The sequence below is a fragment of the Manduca sexta genome, chromosome 23 (genome assembly GCF_014839805.1).
Source record: "Manduca sexta isolate Smith_Timp_Sample1 chromosome 23, JHU_Msex_v1.0, whole genome shotgun sequence".
NCBI lineage: Eukaryota > Metazoa > Arthropoda > Insecta > Lepidoptera > Sphingidae > Manduca > Manduca sexta.
In genome coordinates this window covers 10,462,428-10,486,007 of record NC_051137.1, presented here as the reverse complement: position 1 = coordinate 10,486,007, position 23,580 = coordinate 10,462,428, and the positions used below count along the sequence as shown (strand labels likewise).

Here is a 23,580-nt window from a genome sequence, read left to right as displayed (position 1 = left end):
GTTCCACACTTTGACATTAATTGACATTCACCTGAAAGCCAACGAAGTTTGCGTGTTAATTGATAGATTCTGATGGCGAAACCTGAATCTCAAATTATTGTTGAAGGATCATCGGCCGGACGTAAACTTTGTTTTAAACCTTAACGTTATGACGAACAGTCAAGTTTTTAAACAGATATAACAATGATCATTTCGGTCTCGTGTCGAAAATTCGGAAAGCGTTAAACGTGCGATTAGATAAACGAACTTGATTAAAATTTTAACGTGTTCTAAGATTAGAGCGGACTTTTTAATCAGTTGAGAACACAGCTTCATTTTTACGAGCGCCGTCTTAACAGTTCTTTTTTAATTGCCCCTCGACGGCTCCGGGCTGTGTAATGCGCAATTTAATGATCCTTCAAAATGTAAAATGCATTACTGCATCATCTTTATTTTTACTGTTAGTTTAGATAAAATCGCTTTGGAAATGGGTGTCGCGCTCTGCATAATACGTACACGTAGTCAGAAGTGAGAATATAATACGTACAAGTAGGCCAAACTTGCACATTGTTAAGTCAAAAATATGATGTATTTCTTGAAACAAAATATAATATGATTAATAAGTACCTATAACTCGAATTCCAAGTAATAATTGTATTACATTTATCTAGCGAATTAATTGATGGCGACACAAAAATAAATTAATATTTCGGGATTGTTCATACCAATGATTTAAGATTTGAATGTTTACAACATAAACTTATGAACTTATAATTTTCGTTTAACTGAATATTGTATTAATTTAATTTTCAATTAGTCTGTCGATGACATTTAATATTAGAAAGTATAATACTACGCCGGAAGCAGATTGATTCGCAGTTGACATAAGCGTGTTTATTTCACTAATATAATATTGCAATTATGATTATAACAAATATTGAGAGAAAAATAACATTATGTTTCATATCGAAATAGTTTTGCATTAATAAAATTACAAATGTATTAGTTTTTTTTACTTATGAAATGTATTAGACGCGCTATTCTTCATTAATCGAATATCTATAATAACTCATATAAAAATGAATATTCAAATTTACGCAGAACATCAAACCGGTAAAAGATCGGTTTCCGTGAATATAATTCTTTTTAACTGCACGTTTATTCAAATAATTCAAAAAAACAAAGAGACGTTACGACTTACATTTTTAATATTTCTAGTCTGTAATGTATGTTGTACTCGTACTTTACGACAATAAAATAAAATAAAATATAACAGTGTAATTTAATAGATAATAATAAACCGATGTAATGTAAATCAATTTAAATTTTGTTGACTACAATTAAAAGTAAAACATTCAAAAAGTTTTGTTCCGGTCCAAAGAAGACATTGAGCGGATTCGTTACGCGGCCGCTGCGCCGCGCCGGCAAATATAGTAAATCATGACCAAATCGCATTTATTGATGACGAAAATTTGTTATAAATAAAATACTTTGTTTTCGAGTATTTACTTTGTCGAATAAAAAGTAATTTATAAACCTTATATCTATATTTAAACACAAAAGACATTGTCCGAAGCCGTAAAAAAAAATCGTTCGTTTAATGGTCCTAGTTGTTCTTGTCACCTACGGTGTTTCCGGGGGTCTAATAAAAATGATGTCATAACATTTCGTGTTAAGAAAACTGTACATTTGAATTACGCATGCACCCTCACGAACCACTGTCGCTGGCACCTAATTAGAATATAAATATCTAGCAGCGGCGTTTAACAACTGACCCTGGCTTTTGTAAACTTAATAACCCGACGCTTCGCAATAAAAGCGATGCGATGTGAATTCGCCAAAATACTGTTGTTTTTCGTGCATCCCGGTAGAGATACGTGCGAAATGAAATGTTACAAAATATAATACCGTGAGTTCAAGACTGCAGTGTACAAACGTGACAACTACACAAAGGGATTCATTCTGTTAGGTGTCTATGGCAAAATAATTCAGACGTTGGTTACACATAAAATTGATGAAGCATAAAAGGTTAGATATTAGGATAATATCGCGGTGGGGCGCGGTATGGCAACTGGCAAGCGCGGCTGCGTCCTGAGACGCGCAGTGTTGCTACGATCGCCGCGCCGGCCATGTGGGCATATGCAACAATGAGTTCACACAACCGGTCGCAGGACAGGACCGTTACAGATGAGTCGCCGATGGCTGCACCATGAATATGCATGAGCTGAGACTTGACCTCGCGTTATTAGACGACGCTCGCGGAGCGTGGGACCCGCTCCGCAACAATCGACATTTGACATTTGCGTGTGATGATTAGTTCCCTTTCCAAAGTTCAAGACAAATGTCGTTTATCAACAAAATGTGAACACCGGCATTATTAATTTTATATATCACGTTCATGTGATTGTCAGTGACTACAATCTTGGTATATTGACATTTCTGATTCCATTAATATCACAACCGTTCTTGGCCAATACAATCAGAATTTTAAATAAAACAATGCCAGTAAATAATCTAGACAAAACGGCTAAATCATTTGATTACACGATATTTGCTTGTTTATTACGTCTTGAAAAAAATATTTAATGAGCAAAAATAAGTTTGTTGCTTACTCGGATTTCTTTATAAAGAAAGCTTAGCTATGTTGTAAAGTGCTGACACAAGAAGTAGAGACAGAACGTGACTGAGGCAGAGGCATCAATCAGAGCAAAGGGCGCGGGTCAGGTCTGCCGGCGCCGCGCCCCGCTCCCCGACCACCTGTCGCGCCCGCACACCAATTGCTAATCAGTCACTAAGTTGCGCTAAATCTCAGCTTGACAGGGGGACCTCGCACCGTAAGGGTAATGGAATTTTGACGAACAAGAGTATTAGCGGCCACGACCCTGCTATTGCTTACAAAAATACGGATTACAAATTGAATTCTGTGGAAATGTGCCAAATAAACATTTGCTTCGTAATAAGGCTCTTTGATGTACGAGTAGTAAGCGCGCCCGAGTGAGATGAACGTTAAATATTTTTCAGAGATCTCAACAGGCATAACATTTTTACATAACACCGTGTTATAGAAGTAATTCCATGGAACCGCTACACGATGGACAAAAGAATTACTGCTCATCGACCATGTGAGAATTCTCGTGTAAAATAGCAGACATTTTTTAATAGCGGTAGCTTGTCATTGGAAGCGGCGGTATCGGAGTCCGGCGGGCGACGAGCCGCGGCGATCGCTGTAAATTTCATCGCAATAGTGAATGTACACGCGAGACTAAAAATAAACATGGCGGCCACAACGGGAGTAGTGAGCCGATACTGAGATAACTGCTCCGGCGTGTATCGCCTACAACAGATCCGGCGCTGCGCCGCACAGCGCCGTGTCAAAACACTCACAAGCGAATGTGCGTCACCTAGCGTATACCGTGTTTAATTAATCGAGCTAAATATAACACGCTTTTGTCTTTTGTGTGGGTTGAAACATTATTCAGATTAATAGATAGCGTCAGAAATTCGTCACTGATTCAGCCAATATGTATTATGTTCAATTTAATCTGATGCAACTCAGAATCCATAATTATGTTCCAAAAATAGTAATTGTTATTTATTGATTTTCAAATAAGTTAGAAAGATAACAATATAAACAATGTCACAACAAGATTATAGACAGTATGCAATAAACATCTCAGATTGCAATTGCTATAATAAAACATATTATTATATTATAGCATCACATATTTGTTTTGATATAACTCCAAACAACTACTTACAAAAGCACAGAAACCATTGTCTAAAACTCAGCTGGAAGTTTGCTATACCGACAAAAAGTGTAAATAGAAAAGGACAATTATAATATAGTATTCTGTGTAAAAGGCGAAGGAGGTGCGCAGTGTGACAGGCAGCATCAGAGCTGATCGGAAAACGCAGAGGAACAGAGCAATAACGTCGGTGAGCTTCATCTCGGCCAGATCACGTTCGTGGAACAAAAGGAGGCGAGGCGAGCAGACATTCGCAAAACGATCTAAAAAACTTACGTTCAAATGGAGCTTTTCATACTTAACAAACTCTGTGCACTTATAGAACGCTCGCAAACGACATTGGCGCGCACTGTCACGTTAATAACCATTACGATTCAAACATTTATACGTGTTTAACGCACCAGCGCATTCACATATTGAACTTTGGGATCCAATACAAAACTGGAAACACTTGCACGGATATTTTACGTCACACGCTTTCAGCGAATATAGCAAATCGAAATGTTAGATCGTCACTTGCGAATGTGCATAGTGACAAGTCGATGCCGCATTAAGAAGACATTAGGTGCTGGGGTTATTGCCATGGCAAAGTACACATTATTTAGCAATTAATCACCCATCCGCACATGCGTATCATTCACATTTCATAAAACACATTGAATAGTCTAAAGAGCAACACGTACTAGCGAACACAACTGAACAGAAAACAAACGTTGTGAATTGAAATATTTGTCGTTCGTCGGGTCACATGACGCGAAGCCAATGCATGAACCTTTCATCGCGCGTCGCTACGAGCTTTCAAAAAGCTTTCAGTAGTCGATCGCGCGCGCTATGATTATGAGTATACTGATACACACACTGCGATCGGAATTATGGTAAATGGGAACGTTGAAATCATCGGTCAGTTTGTTTGACGCGTTCGTCTGCCGCGTGAACCTTCAAATTCGTTTGGGTGATTGTGGCTCGCCGCTAAGTGCGGTTGCCAAGCGGCCGCAGTGGAAAATTTGGCGGAAACCGATCGACACCGCGGCCGAAAACTATGCATTTTAAGTCAAATCAATCGATAAGCGGTCGCACCGGCACGTGTGCGCTGTTGTTTATGTGCCACAAAAACCGCAAAGTTTTGCGTGACTGCCAAATGTGGAAGTACATACTTTGCATGAAGCACTCGTTGCTTTTAGGGTATCCCATGAGAGGAGTTAGCGTTACGTTAGTGGACGAATGGGGCACAACTCACGCGGTGTCATTATCGTTACAGTTCAGTGGTCGGCGCCAATTTGAGCGGGTATGTAACGAGCAGCGCGCCCGTCGCGCTCCCAGGACTTCATTAATTGAGCTCTCTGGATAGTCGATTTCTTTATATGAAACTTACTGCCACCATTCAGACAATATTCCAAGCGATTAACCATGAGTGCATTAAACTATCTTATGCACCCACTAGCTCCAGCGTGAACCGAACCGTACCTACACCGGATACCTACTCTGAAGTATATTAGGGAGCCGACTTTTATAGGTTGTTATTAGTGGCGACTACATTTTCTGAATAGATTTAGATTTAAATCGCTGTTCGTAGAGATATGTTGCAGCGTTGTGGTAGTGTAGATTCGACTACTATAATATTTGGTAGAGTCTTGCTGTAGCGAATAAAAATTCGACCCCAATGCAAATGACTTGTAAAAAACGCCGTAAACTTTTATTATTGCCTTGGGTGACATATCAGTAAAAACGTATTAACTAACCTCAAAGAAAACGATTTTATAATGCACATGATTATGTCCGTTATGTTTTATTTATATTCCATTGTATTATACATGTCAATCGATTTACACGTGCCAACCAACGGTAATAGTGTTTTACATTCTTAACCCTTGACGCGAAACGTGGGGTGTTATAACTTTAACCCTTTTGTCTGTCTGTCTGTGGTTTTTAAACAAACGAACCAATTTCAATGTGGCTTTTGATTTGAGGCTAGTTTAATCAGGATAGTTTTAGTTAAGTAAAAGCTGAAGAAAATTTATTCAGTCGTTTAAAACTATTAGCTTTTTGGTGTCAAATAGTTGAATAGAAATTTTGACTCTCACTCCTTTGATCTACTTGTTTGTACGTGCTCTCTCCTTGCCCTTTCAACTCCTATATATACACGGGCCAATTTATCAACATAGTATTATAGCGGATAATATATGTACTTAAGCATATGTTTACCCATCGCTATTAGTTTTATTGGAGTATCAACGAGTAGTCTATTGTGAAATTATATTTCAATTAGAATTTTAAAAAGTTCACTTAAAAATACAACTCAAAACGATGAACTTAAAGTTTTAAGTAATTTGTACATTAATAACGACCTAATAATTGTTTTATGGTCGTTGCACCTCAAAAACGTCACGGGGTCGGTAAGCGGATAAACAAAATGAAAGGTTAAGACAAACTCACACCAAACAGAACCGGTAGCTAACAGTTTAGGCGAGTAACAAGCAAGTCCCTAACGCCTTTAAGCATTAACTACAATTTAACAATGTTATGTGCGTATTTGTAATGTAATGAAATGCATAATATTATTTTTGTGGTTTTGAGTTTGTGCATTACGCAACTATTTTGTTTTTTTTTTAATTTTCCATTTGTGTGTTTCCTACCGATATTTTATAATATACTCTACATACTTATACCTGCGATAAAAATAATGATGCGATTGTGATTCTTATCGATTGTTGTAGACTGGCGCTGGATAGGAAAGCAAGTGGTAACGAGTGTGTGCCGGTGGTATTGTGTGGTGTGTGTAGTGTAATCGTGCGAAGGCGAACACGACGTGTACGGCGTACGCGTGTAAAGTATACATGGTGTCGAGAAGGGGAAGTGGTAAGGTCGCGTTACGCCGTTTGAAAGTGAGATGCGAGGCGCCAGGAGAGCAACAAATTAAGTCCCCGCGGGGAGCGCGCCCCCACCCACGTCCGCGCCGAGAGCCGCCCGCGATAGCGCCGCGCCGAAGGGAAAACTTGAATATTTCCAACGAATTACGTAACCAAATTCGCTGAATAAAAGTTCGCGTACGTGCCCCGACAACTGGCAAAGTATTATTGAAGTTTCCTTTACATTCTAATTAGGAGTTTAGAAGCGTTTAATCGTTGAATATGTCGCCTTCGAGAATTCATTTCATGTACAAACTTTATATTGAATATCCACCATTAATTTGTGTAACAGTCGCAAAGTTTAAAGAGCGTATTTAAAGTTTTCGGTTGATAGAGGCAATTTATTATTACAATTAAAATAGTTTCTGATGTCATAAATATATTTATTCGAGTTAACTTATCATTTTCCTCGGGTAGAAAAGGACACATTCCGACGTTTATGTTACACAACAAACGAGTAATTTATATGAAGAAAAAATACAGTTTTATTGGTCAATATACTCCGCATTTCATATTACGTTATTCGAAATATGATATAGGCGTTTCAGGAGAGAAATAAAACTCTTACCGCAACATAAAGTTTATCACACAACGTCATAAATATTTTGTACCAATATCACTTCCCTCGCTTGAGGTGCGCCCGTGCCGTGTGCTTTGGATTGTGAACTTTAAACTTTATTGCCGCCAAATGTTTTTATTTTTCTTTTATAGATTCATAACACGACCTTTTCTAATAATCATCCATAACATAATACTTTGAGATAGTACTCACTAGTTACCACTCCCCAGACGGATTATAAAGTATCACAAAATGTGCTCTCAATGTTTACCCGTAGAAATAAAGTTGAAAGTCTAAATTATTAAATGATAAAAGAAGAAAACAGTACTATCAGTGCCAGTATTTCGAACAAAATTAACGAGCAGATTAAACAAGCGCAAAATAATAGGCGTTAATGACGGGCACATAAAAAAGAAGGAAGAAATCTGCCAATAGCAAAGCTTAAGCTAGCTGGGGTATAAAATTAAATGGGTAGAAGGCGTTTTTACAAGTTTATCGAGCGTTGTACAGCGGGCAGACGTCTAATGGGTTCGCAGGCGCCGCGCACGCTGCCTGTCTGTCTCGATGGCCGGTGACGTGCGCCCCGCTCGGCCGACCGCCAGACCGAACCGAACCGACACTTAGACCTAACCAATTTCCGATCGATACTTAATGAAAATGTTATACTTATTTCTTGTCGCAATACGTCGTATATGGGCCGAGGTGTAATAAAAAGTTCAAGTGGTAAGGTGTTGCTCTAAACAAGAACAAAAAGGACGGAATGGCAGCTACTTACACGGAGAGGCACGGTTGGCTGCCCCCTGGCCCCGCTTTTAATGCGGATTTATCGACTCAAATTAATCGTGTAAGTAGAGAGTCGGCCGAGGAAACTTGCGTGAAACGCGATAAAGTACCACGATTCGTTCGAAAAGCCGTTTACTCCGATTAAACTAAATTGACTTTCGTTTACTGCAAACCTCTAAATGGAACGAAAACACACATATCTAATTAGAACCTGTGGTTTAGAAATACGCTTTTAGAGATATACCCGATTGTTCTTTTTTTGTACGCCAACAAAGAAAATGGCTGTGGCTTATTGGAAAACTGTTTGTGATCCCAATAAGAACGTCTCTAACTATTAACTAACTTGTGTCGGAACGAAGCAATTGCTTTAGAATATTCACCATGCAGATTTATCTGTAATAATTTAAAATTATTTTTAAGTCGCACTTATACCTAAGAATATTATTTATATATTAAAAATAAAATGAACATTAAAAATAAATATCTGAAGGGAGAAAGTAATTCTTTAGATTTTTTAAAATGTAGTCCTGTATGTTATTTGAACTTCTAAATAGAAAATATTTTATTGATATTATTTGATAAATCCTTGAAACACGATATTCTAAAAGGAAGCTTTTATAAGTTTTCCAGCTGGACTTATGGGGCCTTTGGGAACCTTACTGACTGCATTAATCAACTGTATGCAATTTAACGTCGGTTTTTGTAAGGCAGTGCTACAACTCATTTATGATGCAGAAAATACTACCGAAAATTACTACCATTAAAATTCACCAAGTGATCCAGTGGAATAAGGTAGGTACGCGATACCCAAAATCGGGATGAAGTACGATACAAAAGTATATAAATGAACCAGTTTTGTAAACAATATAGGTGAACATCCGTGTTTTGTAAGCCAGTTGCGGTTTCGCGTGCGATGCCGAATGCGACTGGGTCTCCGGAACGACACGTCAGGCCACAATCTCATTTGTGCTTCCCACTACAACGAGCGACACGCAGGAAATGAGATGCGATTAGCTCACCCAGCCGGGGTACATTCACTGCTTGCATACGTGAGATATCCATACAAATCAACAACAAAACGATACTGTTCAACGTCTAGTTATGTGTAGAGTACATGCGTGTGTACGTGAAGGCTTTGTAAGCAGACATAACTATTGCGATTGGATATGTCATCTAGATGCGTGATATCGTCATTTTGAATCATACTGAATTTTATGATTAGGTTATATAAATATATATGAAGATTGTAACATGAATAAAATACAGAGGTTATATTTTGTAAAAATAAACCTTAATTTAAATCAATTTATAAAAATGTATTGTTTATGCGCACATTTTTATCAAACACAGTACTAAAGTTGCAAGCAGTGCAATAAGTTATTGTCATTAGAAATGTAGGAAGTAATTCTCAAAAGTATTGCGAAGCGGGATCGTCACAAACTTTTTGAATATATAAAATTTTCAAGGAATGGCAGCGTGTTTGTCGCTGGGGAGGAGTGATTCCGAGCCGCTTACAGTAGCACCGCGCCGGGACTGCATAATACATTTCGGCGAATGCACCGCAGTTTGATCCCTTTCTAGACAAGGTAAGCATGAATCTACCCCGAGTGGAAAGTTCTCTTGATGTTACCTCCACTTTTCTACCAAGTAAAGACATCAACAGTAAGGGGCTTTATGGTCTCAACGTAAATTGACAAAGTTTCAAGTGTGACATCTCTTTGTCTTCTTACAATGGAATATCGAGCATGTTCAATTATTTATGACTAATTGTTCCTTCAAGTTCGCGAGTGCAAAGTTTGGACGGTGGTATTAAACGGTTAGATACGCGCCTGTGTGTCAAAATAATATGCCACCCGCTGTATGGCAATTGTCTGATAACTTATTCATATGGCACGTAATGAAATTGGCGCACTGTGGGAGAGACGGGATCCTATATTGTATGACAGTGAATGGAGATTATAACCAACAGAGCTATTTAAGGTCATATCAAACGGGCGATAGGGCCGAGGCTCTATATCATGCAGTAAGCTCTTCAAAAGGTTTTCATATGCTGTACAAAGGGAGCCATGTTGGATCATAGTGCTCTGTACTGGAAGATTGCTTGTCGGACGTACTTTTGTGCGCTGTGTTACAAGGTGTCACAATACCATGCAATCACAGTACTGTATCTATAGGTAATTTTTATTTGGTATAAAACTGGTTCAATATTCATTCTGGATGCTATATAATCCTGTAATATTAATCAATATAAAATACCTATACAATTATTATTGGAATCTTAAAATATCTAATAAGTCTGGCGTTTAGACTTAAGGGACGAAAAAAACATCTATAAAATTTACTGGAATTATTTGGACCTTAGATCACGTGAGACAGTCCGTTAATATTTTTGGATAACTTCATACGATGTTTTAGCCGACGAGACGAAATGTACACAAACCCGTTAATAATTACTATAATATCTATTATAATAGAATCTTATTAATATAGCCCGCGGATGTAAAGCTGTATTGTTCGCTCCAATATTTTTATCACAGACATGATACAACTAAACACGACTCGACATGTTATTTCTAATTTTATTTACAGAAGTCAGACACGCAGTACGGTCCAATTTTGGCTTAATTAAATTCCATATTTAATTTTAACGAAATTGTTTTGTGTTGAATATATTAATTAATCCAAAATAAAATATTGCAAAGTCATCCTAGAATTAGTTTCGGTAGGTATACACAGCGGGTATAAGAGTAACGAACCAAGATATAAGAGCAAACAATTTGTGCGCCGGTACCGCTTTTTACGTCTTTCGTAGTTGGACGAAATTCAAAGGTTTTATGCAAGAAATTTCAAATTTCTATTTACTTATTTGTTATCAGCTTTTGTTAGCTATTTATACCGAGACACCTGCCTGAGCTCTGTAGGTTGATATGGCTTTATTTTACGTATATTTATAGATGGTGAGATTTTTTATTTCGATTTGTTAAATTACGGTGTACAAATAATTGAAAGCTACTGACGCTGTGAAAACGTTGATATGTAGATGATTTAACATACAATGGCCAAATCATACTAATAGGATATTATTATCATTAAAGCCCAAGTCCATTAGCTTTACGAATATCCACATGACATACAATCATATGCAGACTCGGGTAATAGACACATTAATAATGCAGAATTTTAAGCAACTACGTCGTGATAGCGATCGTGTTTTAGCCGAGTCGCACAAGGCCAACGTCTGTGTCCGCATTTGACAAAAATATCATGTTCAAAAGGTCTTACAATAAAATTATAAAACATTTAATCTGTTGTCATTTGGCATAATAAAGTTTATCGTTTCCTGTCATTATGGTTATTAAAAAAGCTTCTCGTCAAAATCGCAGGAAGTTATTGCTCGCAGTCGTATTATTCGATTTTAATGTAATCACACAATATTAAGATATTGAATAGAGATCCCATTTATTAATGTACACAACCTACTTTAACAGATACACCAATCTGACATCTCCATTATTCTATTTAATCAAACCATGAATCACGTTTCGATACATTATGACTTAAATTTTTTATATTTACCTTGACTTTGAATCTAGCAAAATCATGGTTATTAAAAAAAGTTATACTTAAAATTGCGAATTATAATCCAAACATAGCTCATGTAACTGGCTTGCGACAAAAGTGTGTGTAGTATTTAAATAGAATCCAATGAATCACATTGAATAAGATATAAATGCGTAAACGCACAAACTTTTTGTTTTTATTACACGCGATAAAGCCGTATGTAAATAACCGGCATATCTTCTATTCTCAAAAAGCAAGAAAGACATTTTACGTAACAAGAAAAGCATACGTGTTCAGACGCATGCCTTTTTTATCCATGACTAAGGCTAAAGTAATTATTTAGGTATTTTTAAAATATTATGGCAACAAAATATTTTTTTTGACTAGATTTCAGACAATTTATTGATCGCAGTACATCGACGTAACTTATTAAAAAAATAATTATTAAGTCGATGTTTTTAAGTTGACTTTATTTAGTATGTGGTATTGTAGCATGCGTGTACGTTGTGCAAGTAATATTTTTCATATATTCAAATTAACCGCGTGTTGGAATTCACAAGTTATAAAATGAAGTTATTATGGGAGTGGCTTTGTTGTCGGTCTGTTTGTTTATTTTTTGACACAATCGCCAGATTAAAAGGTAACTAAAATTGATATTTTAAATCCACGGTGCATTTCGATAAAAAAATTCAATATAATTGAAATAAGTATTTCATTGGCCGAAGAATGCAATAAAGAAAAAAATCTTTCCAATTACTGCCGATAATTGTTATTAATTGTATTGTGTGCAGATAAATCGGGGTCATTGCTACAATTTGGACACGTAGACAATTTTATGCACGTTACGAGCGTGTCCAATCGTGTTATAGAAATACATAAATTACTTTTGCGCGTTATTAACTAATTCACACAACGTCATTTCAAGCCCTTGCCCTGCTGGGCCCTTATTCTGTATGATAGTGTGAACGCGTAACGCGGCTGTGTCATGTTATGTATATATATATTAGAAATGTGCGTGGAATGGTATTCTGTAAGCCAAATTTCTATAGTCCTAAACATGATGCGTTGTGTTACGTGCTTGTTACACACTGTTTAAATAAGGTGCGGGATAGAGAATAAGGCCCCTGGTACGTATAAAATACCCGATTTATTACCACGTGAATTTTCTTTCATGGAACACCAAATCTTATGCCATATCGACAGGAATCAGTTAAATGAATACAATCGAAATAAAAACAAAAGTGAAAATAAAGGAAACACCCAGGAATATATCCAGAACTTCAACCATTTTGCTAAGCAAAAGTTACGAAAGATAAGCGACTACGATCTTGGTATTTTGCCAAGAGAGTAATCATGAAAAATATGACAGGGAGACACAGCACGATATTAAAATACGAAGTAAATTTTTAGCTAGACAAAATATTAAGTTTAATACCATCCTATGGCGTGAGTCGGGAATATACGATGTCATTGCGGTATTCGAATAGCTACTCTAAATATACTAAACTTAATTGATCATCTACTCACTTAAAAGACAGCTCTCATACTATGAAATGTGACTCCGGATCAAAATCTGAAACAAAAAACAAACCAAACATTACTACATATATCAAGTGTTTACCTCAATAAGTCAACCAGTTTAATAAATCACATTATACTTTTTCTTGTTAATTCTACACTCTGGGTATTTCTGTTAAAACTGCGGACCGTAAAGAAAAACTACTTACGTATATTTCCTAGTAACGCTTTAGAATCCTGTCAACCATGAAATAATCTGTACAACTAGCGGATTTTTTACGTTACCAATAGATGTTTCGATTTAATACTAACATTCCTTCAACTGCTCGCAAAACATATTTTATACTGAGTTGAATATACATCCATTAATAAATCAACTATTATGTTCCGAGTAAATAAGACGGGCACATGCATTATTTTCGATTAGAAGATTATTTCAAGAACATGTAAAACAGTTTAAACTATCATATTGTACAAAGTTTTACTTAAGACTTTGTTCGCGTGGTCTATCAATATTTGGAACCATCTCTGTGGAAACTTCACTTCAACATTATTTCACAAGTGAATATTATTTCTCAAACACATCCCACTAATTAGGATCTCTTAGATTAAATGAACATTACACGAGATGGAAAGTACGTGCTTGTGCGCAAATGGTTAAGTCGAGTTGAAACAATAAATCTGGTACGGGACTCTCGTAGTGCTTGCCTTGACGTCACGTCGCAACTCTAGTTACATAATTCCCTTTAGCCGTGCGCGGAACAAAAAGCTGTGTTTTAAAAACTCTATTACTGGGCGGCATTCGTTTCGCCGTGACACAATACGCGTTAACCAACAAAATGAAAGCGTCGCAGCTAGTTACGGAAATAAAAGCCGTTATTATGATTCGTGGGGTGATGATGGCGCGGTCGGTGGCGCGGGCGCCGAGCTCGCGGCTCAGGTAAACATTATTTGCATTATACGCCCGGCCCTTGGCTAGGATTTGTGACATCCGCCGGTAAGCTTACCGAGCGCTGTCTTACGGCAACTCTAATTATTGTTGAATTCATTACGGACTCTGCGACATGTACTAGATTGGATTTTGTACAGTACAGTGCAAACATCTTTAAGAGGTACATCAATCGTGATACACTGGCTGATTCCTTTTCTGACCCGCCACATACTAATGTTACGTTTCACCCACCATTTCTTATTTATCACGTGTTCCTAATGAATGTGGAGAGGTGTCAATTTGGGCCTGAGAAACGTTGAAATTTTAGTTCAATAAGAGTCAACTCTTCATTGCGGGGACAATAGCTTGCACTCAATTATAATAAAAGCATAGACTTTTAAACCAAAGATCAATCTTAGGAGTAAACTGGAGTTAATAATTAGTTGAAACATCATACTCATAAAGCTCTAATAAAAAATAAAATTTTTGATGAAGGGCATTACTGTAAAAAACCTTGCATTATATTAATAATATTTTAATAATCTTAAAATTAATTAAAATTCTATATTATATTGGGATTGGTTGCAAAAACGGTTATTTCGAATGTGGGAAATGAACTTTGTGCACTAAGATTATGTGCTTATAATATCTTAAAAACCTCTAGTTATATTTAGACACGTTGAAACCTTCTAGAGGCGAATGTTCCTAGAAGGGCTTTAAAATATCCTAAGTATTCATGATTAAGCGGATCATGTCTCACAATGTTCACGTGTAAAATACAAGATTGGCAAAACTGTTATGTTAATTTTTTCTCGTGCTCAATGAAGAAATTCACAACGGCCGCTTGTGCAATAATATAATGTTATAGTCACAATTATCCTACACTATTGGTTATGGGTTATTACTTATAAAATAACTTTATACGCAGAAATAAATAAACAAATCTTGGAGTAGGGCTATTGTGCATGTTTATGAGTGAGGTAAGGGCATATTATAAGTTTTTTTAAGACGAACATACAAAATAGTCCATTGGTCTCATTAAAATAAAAGCTTAAGCAATTTTAGTGGAAAAAACATAGCAGTAAAAATTACGGATAGGCAGACATGGCTTAGATTGGTAGTCGCCAAATTATGGAAGCCTTCGACATATTTTTTTTATTATTTGCATTATAAAAAAACCTCTTACTTTATTTATAAACATACTTTAATATCGTATGACTACAAATGTTTCTTTCACCAGGTCAAACAGTAGTCCAAATCCAATTTCACATGTTCAGGAACTGGACGAAAGTGATCAGATGGAAGATGTCATTCCAAATGAACTGTCTGTGCGTTGGAGAGCAGATTAGGGATCAGTGGTGGAATTCTCGCGAACTCTATTCCATTTACATTCAGTATAAATCTGACATGATTGGATATCGTATAGCGAGAACGAACAATACACATCACCTACGGGTTATTTCTTTGGTGGTTAATAATTTTGACATTTGACATAAAGCGAGATTTAAATTTTTTTTATTTCAAATCTGTTGTAGAATAATATTTACTACGTTCTATTTTATCACGTGCTTATGATACAAAATCTTTTAATACCAATATACTCGTAAAAATACATTGTATACAATGTGTAAAGGGTGTAATAGTATTGACTTCTCTGAGGGCGCGACTTATCTACATATTTTAAAAATACTGATACGTGAGGAATACGTCCCGATGTAACATAATTCCTGTAATATTAAAAGCAATAGTAAAGACAGCTATTGTTTAACACATTGTCAGTCAACATTCACTTTGGCTTCAAATGTGCAATCAATATTCCAGAAAAGCAACGTAAAACCTCTCGTTTATCGTACCGTATTACCGCATAATCTTAAATGAGGTTGGCAAAGATGACACATAAGCGGAGGTACTTTTACAGTTTTCTCATAAAACCTTCGTAATAGTTTTTACAAGATTACCCGATATTGGAGTAAGTAGGTGTATTAGCATAAATGGGAGGGCCAAACTTTCGTATTTCAGAAAAAAAACTTTAAAACAAGAATTTTATTAGTAAAGTTATATAACGCGCTTTCAAAACTCAATTGAAGTGCGCGGCACGTCGTACGTAAAACTCGACGAAAGTATGACTATGACAAAAGCACGTGCGCGCCCGAACCTTCCAAACTTCCCGAAGGACACCGCGACGTTATTTAGGGGCGTTTCTGAAAGGCAAGGTGTGTCGTCTCGGGCCCGGGGGAATTCACTACGCTTTAAAGCTGGTAATTTGATGTGAGTCTTTCGAGATTTTTCCATCTTCCCGGATCGTTCGGGGAGCGGGCAGATTAGGCCACGCACGGCATGGGCGAGGGCGGCGACGCGCCAGATCAATGTCGCGAGCTTTGCGCCAAATTTAAAATGTCACGTACCATTTTTCCAGCCAACAGAGCCCGTCAGCGGCCTGGACGTTTAGTACTTTCAAATGTTGCGTATTTACAAGAACAAATGAAGAGGGTCGGGTATCGAGATTTAAAACCCGCTGGAATCGTTTCAACCTACCTTATAAATATTTCAACAGTGTTTAATCACCAGTATTTGGTATGCATTCAGTTTGTTTACGAATGTATGATATTGCTTTTATTCGTGCATTCCATTCATTGATAAAGCTATCAATTTGTCACCAGACTTCTATTTGAATCCCACAACGGAGCAGCCAATGTAATTGGCATGCATGGGATAAGGAGCTACAGCAACGTGTGCATTGCTAATTTAGTCTCAAGATACTAGTAGTTATGTATAGCTACATAGACGAATAATCAATAATCTAGGGAATAGGATGGTGTAGCTCTGCTCATGCAAGTTATGCTATCATAATTCTCCCATCCAATATCGTCGTATTTTTCCTTTATTCCAGCAAAATGTAATCGAAATAATATATGCATGGTACCATAACAGTTTGATTTATATATACATTACTTAACAAATATGTAATCTCACAGTACAATTCTGGATTCTGAAACGTAGTCCTTGAGACAATATTATAACAAAGAGAAAAACTGATGCGAGGTCAACGTTTCCTCCGTGCCTATAGCACACATATGAAAACGTATTATCTAAAGTGTAGTCAACATTGAAACGGGGCGTAGGAAAAAAGGCAAAGTCGTAAAACTGGCGCCCACCAATCGCTAAATAAGGCCGTCGCGGCACCGACGAGCCGCGTGGACTCGTCCTTGACTCCCGTCCAAATGACATAAGTTGGCCCATAGGCGCGGATTCTTAACTAATCGATAAACAAGACAGAATGGATGAACATCGAGCCGAATCGCCGCGCCCACGCTAAGCAATTAAGTTGTCGACCGCTATGGTCATGACCCATAAAAATCTTGGATCAGACGCAAACTCGCTAACAATGACGCCGGCATCTACCAAAATTATCATAAAACTGAAGCCAGTGTCTAAAAACTAGTTCGTGTTATCTATGCTGCTTGTGTGCGGTGCCTTTTGTTTTTTTAAGCACAACATGAATGTGAACAGTCAAGGTGGATGTTAGTCGGCATAACTTCTGTGGAATTTATGCGACATGCTTACCAATGTTTAGTTTTTAAATACATCGTTCATTCTTATAGGCCTAGGCTAGTCAGGAGTGGAAATAGATGTCGCAGGTTCGATCTCATTCTCGGACCACGCATCTTGGACTTTAGAATTCATGCCTGTTTTCATTATAAAATCCTGCTTAAAAGGTGAAATGAAATATTCCAAAAAACCTACAAATCTAAAAGTCACTCATAAGTATAACGAAAATGATTTAAATAAAACTTCGTATTCACCATTAGGACTGATTTTACAATTGTATCGTACATAGTAGTATTTTACATTAAATAGACAACATAAGTCTAAAACTTTTCCAATTTTCCTATTCTCCAGAAGTCAACGTTCATAAAAAGCCTTAATTTTAATAATTTCACATTTATAGTGTATGGAGTGCGTGTCCGTAACGGCTATAAAATGTGCGTGCCGGTGGAAATTGATGCGTTGGGATATAGTGTAAATTTTGGGCTTATTACCGCAGCCTTGAATTTCGGTAGCGGTAATAGGCTTTAAACTGGCACACTTTTCAAATGCTTAGTTTGTTTTAATAACATGATAATGAAATATTAACATTTTTTAACCCTCAATTTTGTTACGCGTTTCATTTCAAACAAATTCTTCATAGCTATTGAATTGTATTGGAGGATATTAGTCACAAGACTAGATTCTAATAAGGACAGTCAATGTTTTGTTTGTGGTTTTACGTCATCGCTAAAATTAAAGCGAAACTCATGGTATCATGAGGACATTACTGCTTATTTATAAGTAGACAATAAATGGTAGCGCTAAGACTAAGTAAAATCATTCGCTGCAAACACGCAGAAGGGATAATAGGGTTAACGTAGAAAACTACATTAAAACGTTGCGTTTTTTTATTAAGGGTGGTAGAGGACCCACGATACTCCTGATTTGGTGTTTATGAGCGATGGCCATTAATTAACATCAGGTTAAGCATTCGCATATTTGCCGATATATTCTTTAAAAATAAACTATAGTATATTGTACTCATAATCATATTATTGCTTATTAAAATTATCTGTCAATGAGTGAATCTCCAAAAGCTCACGGTTTTGTAAATATTTAATCAACGTAAACCGTCACTAAAACAAAAAAATGGAAGAGCAAGCCAAAATTTTTATTAGCAGTAGCTCCATAATTGAAAATATAACCGTAAAAATTCTCACTAGTGTTTTCTGCGTAATAGAAACTATTTTTATAACTATCGTACATATTCCCGCAGACGCAGCAACAATTCATATAAATGCTTACCTCAAATTGATATCGCGTTTGCCATAATGAATTTTCACTACCCAATTTTAGCATCGACAGCTTAATGTCATTTATAATTTCCCGTATTATATAGATATAATCGCATGGTAATATTCAATGGATATTGTTACTCATTAATGTGCTACTTAGTTGCTACTGGTTATACGAGATTATCGATGCATAAATAAACGCTGTTAAACTTAGATCTCGTTTTGTTCTATCACGCGATTGTTATTAAGTGTATTGTGACATATTTTTAATTGTACACGGTTTCACAATTAAGTTACGGCTCCACTTTTTTATTCTAGGCTTTAAATATCTCGACGCTAAGCAAAGACTTACCCATTTCCTCATTATTGTTATGGGAGTTTGAACCATAGCAATAATGAGGAAATACCCCTATGGGTAATTGGTAACCCTACTATGCTAATTCATATGCAGATTGGTGGTTCGTCAGTAGCTCGCCTGTAAGCCAGGAAGACGCAGTACGTACCTCTAAGGTATCGTATGTTTGAGTCTTGAGCATGTTGCACATCACATTAACTATGTACTAACTAAGTTATGTTTTTGCAACTACCACCCAAACACAACTCAAGCGAAGAGTTGTAGGCGTTCGCAGTTCATTGTCTGAACATGTGCTGGCGATCAGCAATTATTCGCTAGAGGCCATGTCAATAACAGGATTAGCATGCGGGGCTGGTGCCGTTGGTGTCAAGTTCATTGGCAAGTGCCCACGTGCTCGCCCCCGTGGCTGGGGCGAGGTGACTGACTTCGCCATATAGCACCGAGCACTGACGACGTGTATGGCTATGTAATTAGCCGTCTATGTAATGCCGCTGGCCAATCGGTTTATCTAATATCGATTACAATAGACACCGGTAAGTGACATTAGTGTCAGCTAATTCGAAATTGAACCATGGATTGATGAATAGATGTCAGATAAGCATACAAATATCCGTTACGTTGGACGTATTACGTTCACAAAAATATATTTCACTGCATATATATTTATACTTAACCTGAACAAAAATCACTTCAGCTAAGACTTTTTCCTTCAAATGATTGAATGGATGAAAATCCACTTTCAAATGTCGCCGTTTTCGTTATTAAATATAATAGTTGCTTTTTGAATCTAGTATTTCATTCGGTAGGAAAGGGCTTGGCTGTGCCTCTGACACTGCTACATTTCATGGGTCGCCAATGGCGCTTATAATCAGGCACACTGCTTGCTCGATTGCCTACTAAAAAGTGCTTTATTTTTCAATTAAGTCGTATCTCAATAACTATTACATTCTTGATCTAAGTTCTTATTGTAATATCTTATTTCTTTGCCAAGGAAAGACGTCCCTTTTAAGTCAAATATAAACTTCAAGAAGAGTACTTTTGAAAAAAAAAAGTGGTTTTTGTGGTGCTGCTTTTATTGTGTGAAAATTTTAAATGATCTTTTGTTATTGTTTCAACTGTCACTATATATTCACAATCATATATTCGCATTTATTATTGATCAATATTTAAAGACGAGATCTAAATGTACATCGTATGTAAGTATATGTCTGAAATCCACGTTAACAGAGCATTCTGTTGCGCAATGAATCTTTGCACTTTGTAGTTAATAATTCGGCCAAATTTTTCTCCAAATCAGACAATTATCTCCGATACATCGATACGCGTGCTCTTCACTGCCTAATCAATGATTCATCAATCGATAATCGGACAAAGCGCATTAGTGAAGCGATCGCTAAACATACACTTCGCCGGCGCCGGCGGGTAAACACCGAATACGAAGGCGTAATCCGTAGGGCGGCACTTAGTGCGCGCCACAAGCCCCGTACTCTAATTGCACGCCAACTAATCTGTTTGGGTTGCGAATGCATCGTTGCGTTACAGGTTCCGCTGCCGAATTTGATCTCATAAAAAAACACCCTGACTTTAGTCAATCGATAATTTACATTGAATTAGCGAACTTTAGAAGGCGACCTATAGTGACAGGTAAAAAAAAAACGTTGCTTCTTGATGAACAATGTTAAATCAAGACATAAATTAAAATTAAATTACTAATCTAAAAATCTTGATAAATATTACTGTTATTTTGCAGTGTTCTACACAATAGAATTACTTTAGATATGGTACAAAAACAATTTATATATTCATACATTTACAAAATTCAATTAAGTACAGACTTAGAAATTGGATTCGCTTGGTAGTGCCATTGAATTGTTGAGTGATGCGCTTGCGCATCTGTTCCGTCCATGGCGCGGTCATTGCTCTTATGACATCATCGTAACCTACCTTGAAATAAAATCCTTCAGATTTTTAAATAACATAAACAATGGCGCGAAAATATTCTTCAAGACAAGACATTTTACAAGGTCGTTTATATAACAGAGACTTACGTCTCTATGATTAAATTTAAGTATCTTATAAGAATAAAGTAAATGATGTAAGAATTTTCAAAGTTATTGTAGCAACAAAACCAATCACTGATTAAATCACCTAGTCTGTTGACGACGACGGACGAACGATAACGAACAAATGGGATTATATAAACGTAAAACATTGACATAAATTGTGATCAAGATACAAATTTTCTGCTTGTTTTATAAGTACAAATACAAAACACAATGCATACCTTCTTAAATTTGAGGGGATATCGTGAGTGGTTACATTGTCGATGATTGCTCCTATACGGTTTTAAGAGTTATGAAATGGCAATCAGTACTACAACCCAAACATATTGTATAAAAAGGGGCTGGCTATAAGTTCAACGTATTTGATTTATTCTGAGAAGAAAAATACAATTACGCTCGATGGTTTAAACTAAAAGATAATGAGGTTATAAACAAAATTCGTAATAAAAACAGAGGGTACAAAAATAGCCATAAAATATTATATCATCAAGTAATTAGAAGCGGAACAAACCTATTTCCAAAAGCTTTATCATCAGATAGGTCATGAAATTAAAAGTTTAAACTTTTGCACCATAAACAACATCAAGTTCTGCTAATTCCATGTAATGAGACAAGGGTAAAATAATGTTAATACAAATAAAACACCGGAACTGCTGAAAGAAACTATTCCATGAGACTACAATACCAGTTCTCTACCTATGACTAACCCGACCGTATTTAGATACAAATCACAATTAGGTTGGTCATATGCAAGACAGAGACTAAACAGTCAATAATGGCAATATATCTCGTGTTTAAAGTTTTAACGTTGCATTGTGTGCAATGTGGCGTATCGTCTGACAGTCTTTCTGTAAATATTTATTGATAGGTTTATTCCCGATGCTGCCGAGCCCCATCTACGCAACGACAAAATTACACGCTGAGTAATCGGGTGAGTCTGCCGCTCGTCTCGCTTGATGATTTCGTTTTATGGACGATATTTTTTATTCTTCATCCAAGTGACTGATTCTCTAATTTAAGTTCGGTGCAGTGTATTTAGGCACAGTTATATTTTAGTGCATTGACTTATTCATTAGCAAGACCGCAATTATACGTTGGTAAGAAAAACCTAAAACATAACTTAGTGCTTTTAGTACTCAGTCGTTTTATTGTTCAATTAAATTGAACTGTGGCTGTTAAGTAAAAAAAAATGTATTAAACATTGACATCCAAACAAATTGAATGTACTTGTAAACAGGTTATTGCATAAAATTGATATTTATTAGGAGTGTCAAACGTCCTTTTAGAGACGCCTACATGTGAACGGACCAATCTGTCTGTCTAATGGGGCAGAGTGATTGCAATGGAAACTATTGGAGTCTGTCGATATTGCATTACGTCTCGGTCGGCCTTCGAGACTGTAATAGCCAAAAGTATGACTCAGTAAGATTGTTGCAATCTCAACTTCGCTGCGCCACGACACTGCGCTTTTCTTAGAAACGAACATGTCTTTGCGTCAAATACCAGTTTCTCTTTTGTGATTTTTATTTCAATGTACATTTATGCAAATAAATTATGATATTAATCTTAACATTATTTTATTATGTAATGTTTATTATTTTTAGTAAACATATAATTCGTGGGACATAGATACAGAAATATGATTACTGAAAAATTACGTTCCATAATACGCCAATGGAACCAAGCTTATCTTTTAATAGGCATAATAAACAAATTGTATACGTGCAAAGAGCATTTAATACATATAAATGTAAAACATAATGGGTCTTAGTAACATTCCTGCTGACATTATACATAAACGTAAGAGTGTTTAAGCGTAGAATCACTTTTACATTAGATAAATAAGAGGCTGGTAACAATGGAGGCCGCTAACTAGAAAGTGAATCGAGTTGGTGTCGGGAATGGTCTTTCCGATTGTATCGATCTCGGGTTCGTTACCCCGTTCATTATACTCTCAATCACAATACGGCAATTTTACTTTAAGTAGCTAAAGATGTATCTCGCGCCCTAAGTACAACTTTCGCCTATTATACAGAAATCGAAAATGTTTTAAAGCAATAATATAATTTTTTAGATTCGACTTTTAAATGGTTGTAAGCCGTATTTCTCACAGTTGATACGAAATGTTATTCGCCAAAATATAGAACTTGAACATTCACCCGTGCTGTTTACAAATAACATACAATTAATAACAACCCAACATAAACGTTTTCTAAGTTCCTAGAGGTTTCTGTCGTCATAAATATGTGATACGTGAATAAATTCCAAAAGTTTCAATTGAAATGTCCAACTTAGCTGTTTCTTTTTGTAAAAATAAAGTTCAATTTTTTCGATCAAAACTTCTTGAAGCACAAAA

The 23,580-nt window shown here is 36.4% G+C and overlaps 1 protein-coding gene across 4 annotated transcripts in view; it reads right to left on the bottom strand.

The window, feature by feature from the left end:
• LOC115440977 (protein muscleblind) overlaps positions 1-23,580 on the bottom strand; it is a 253,444-nt gene that overhangs the window by 87,180 nt on the left and 142,684 nt on the right. For all 4 annotated transcript variants that reach the window (XM_037441982.1, XM_037441980.1, XM_037441983.1 and 1 more), the window contains one exon: positions 13,062-13,107. The gene's annotated coding sequence lies outside the window, so the exon portion shown is untranslated. The remainder of the gene's footprint in view (positions 1-13,061; positions 13,108-23,580) is intronic.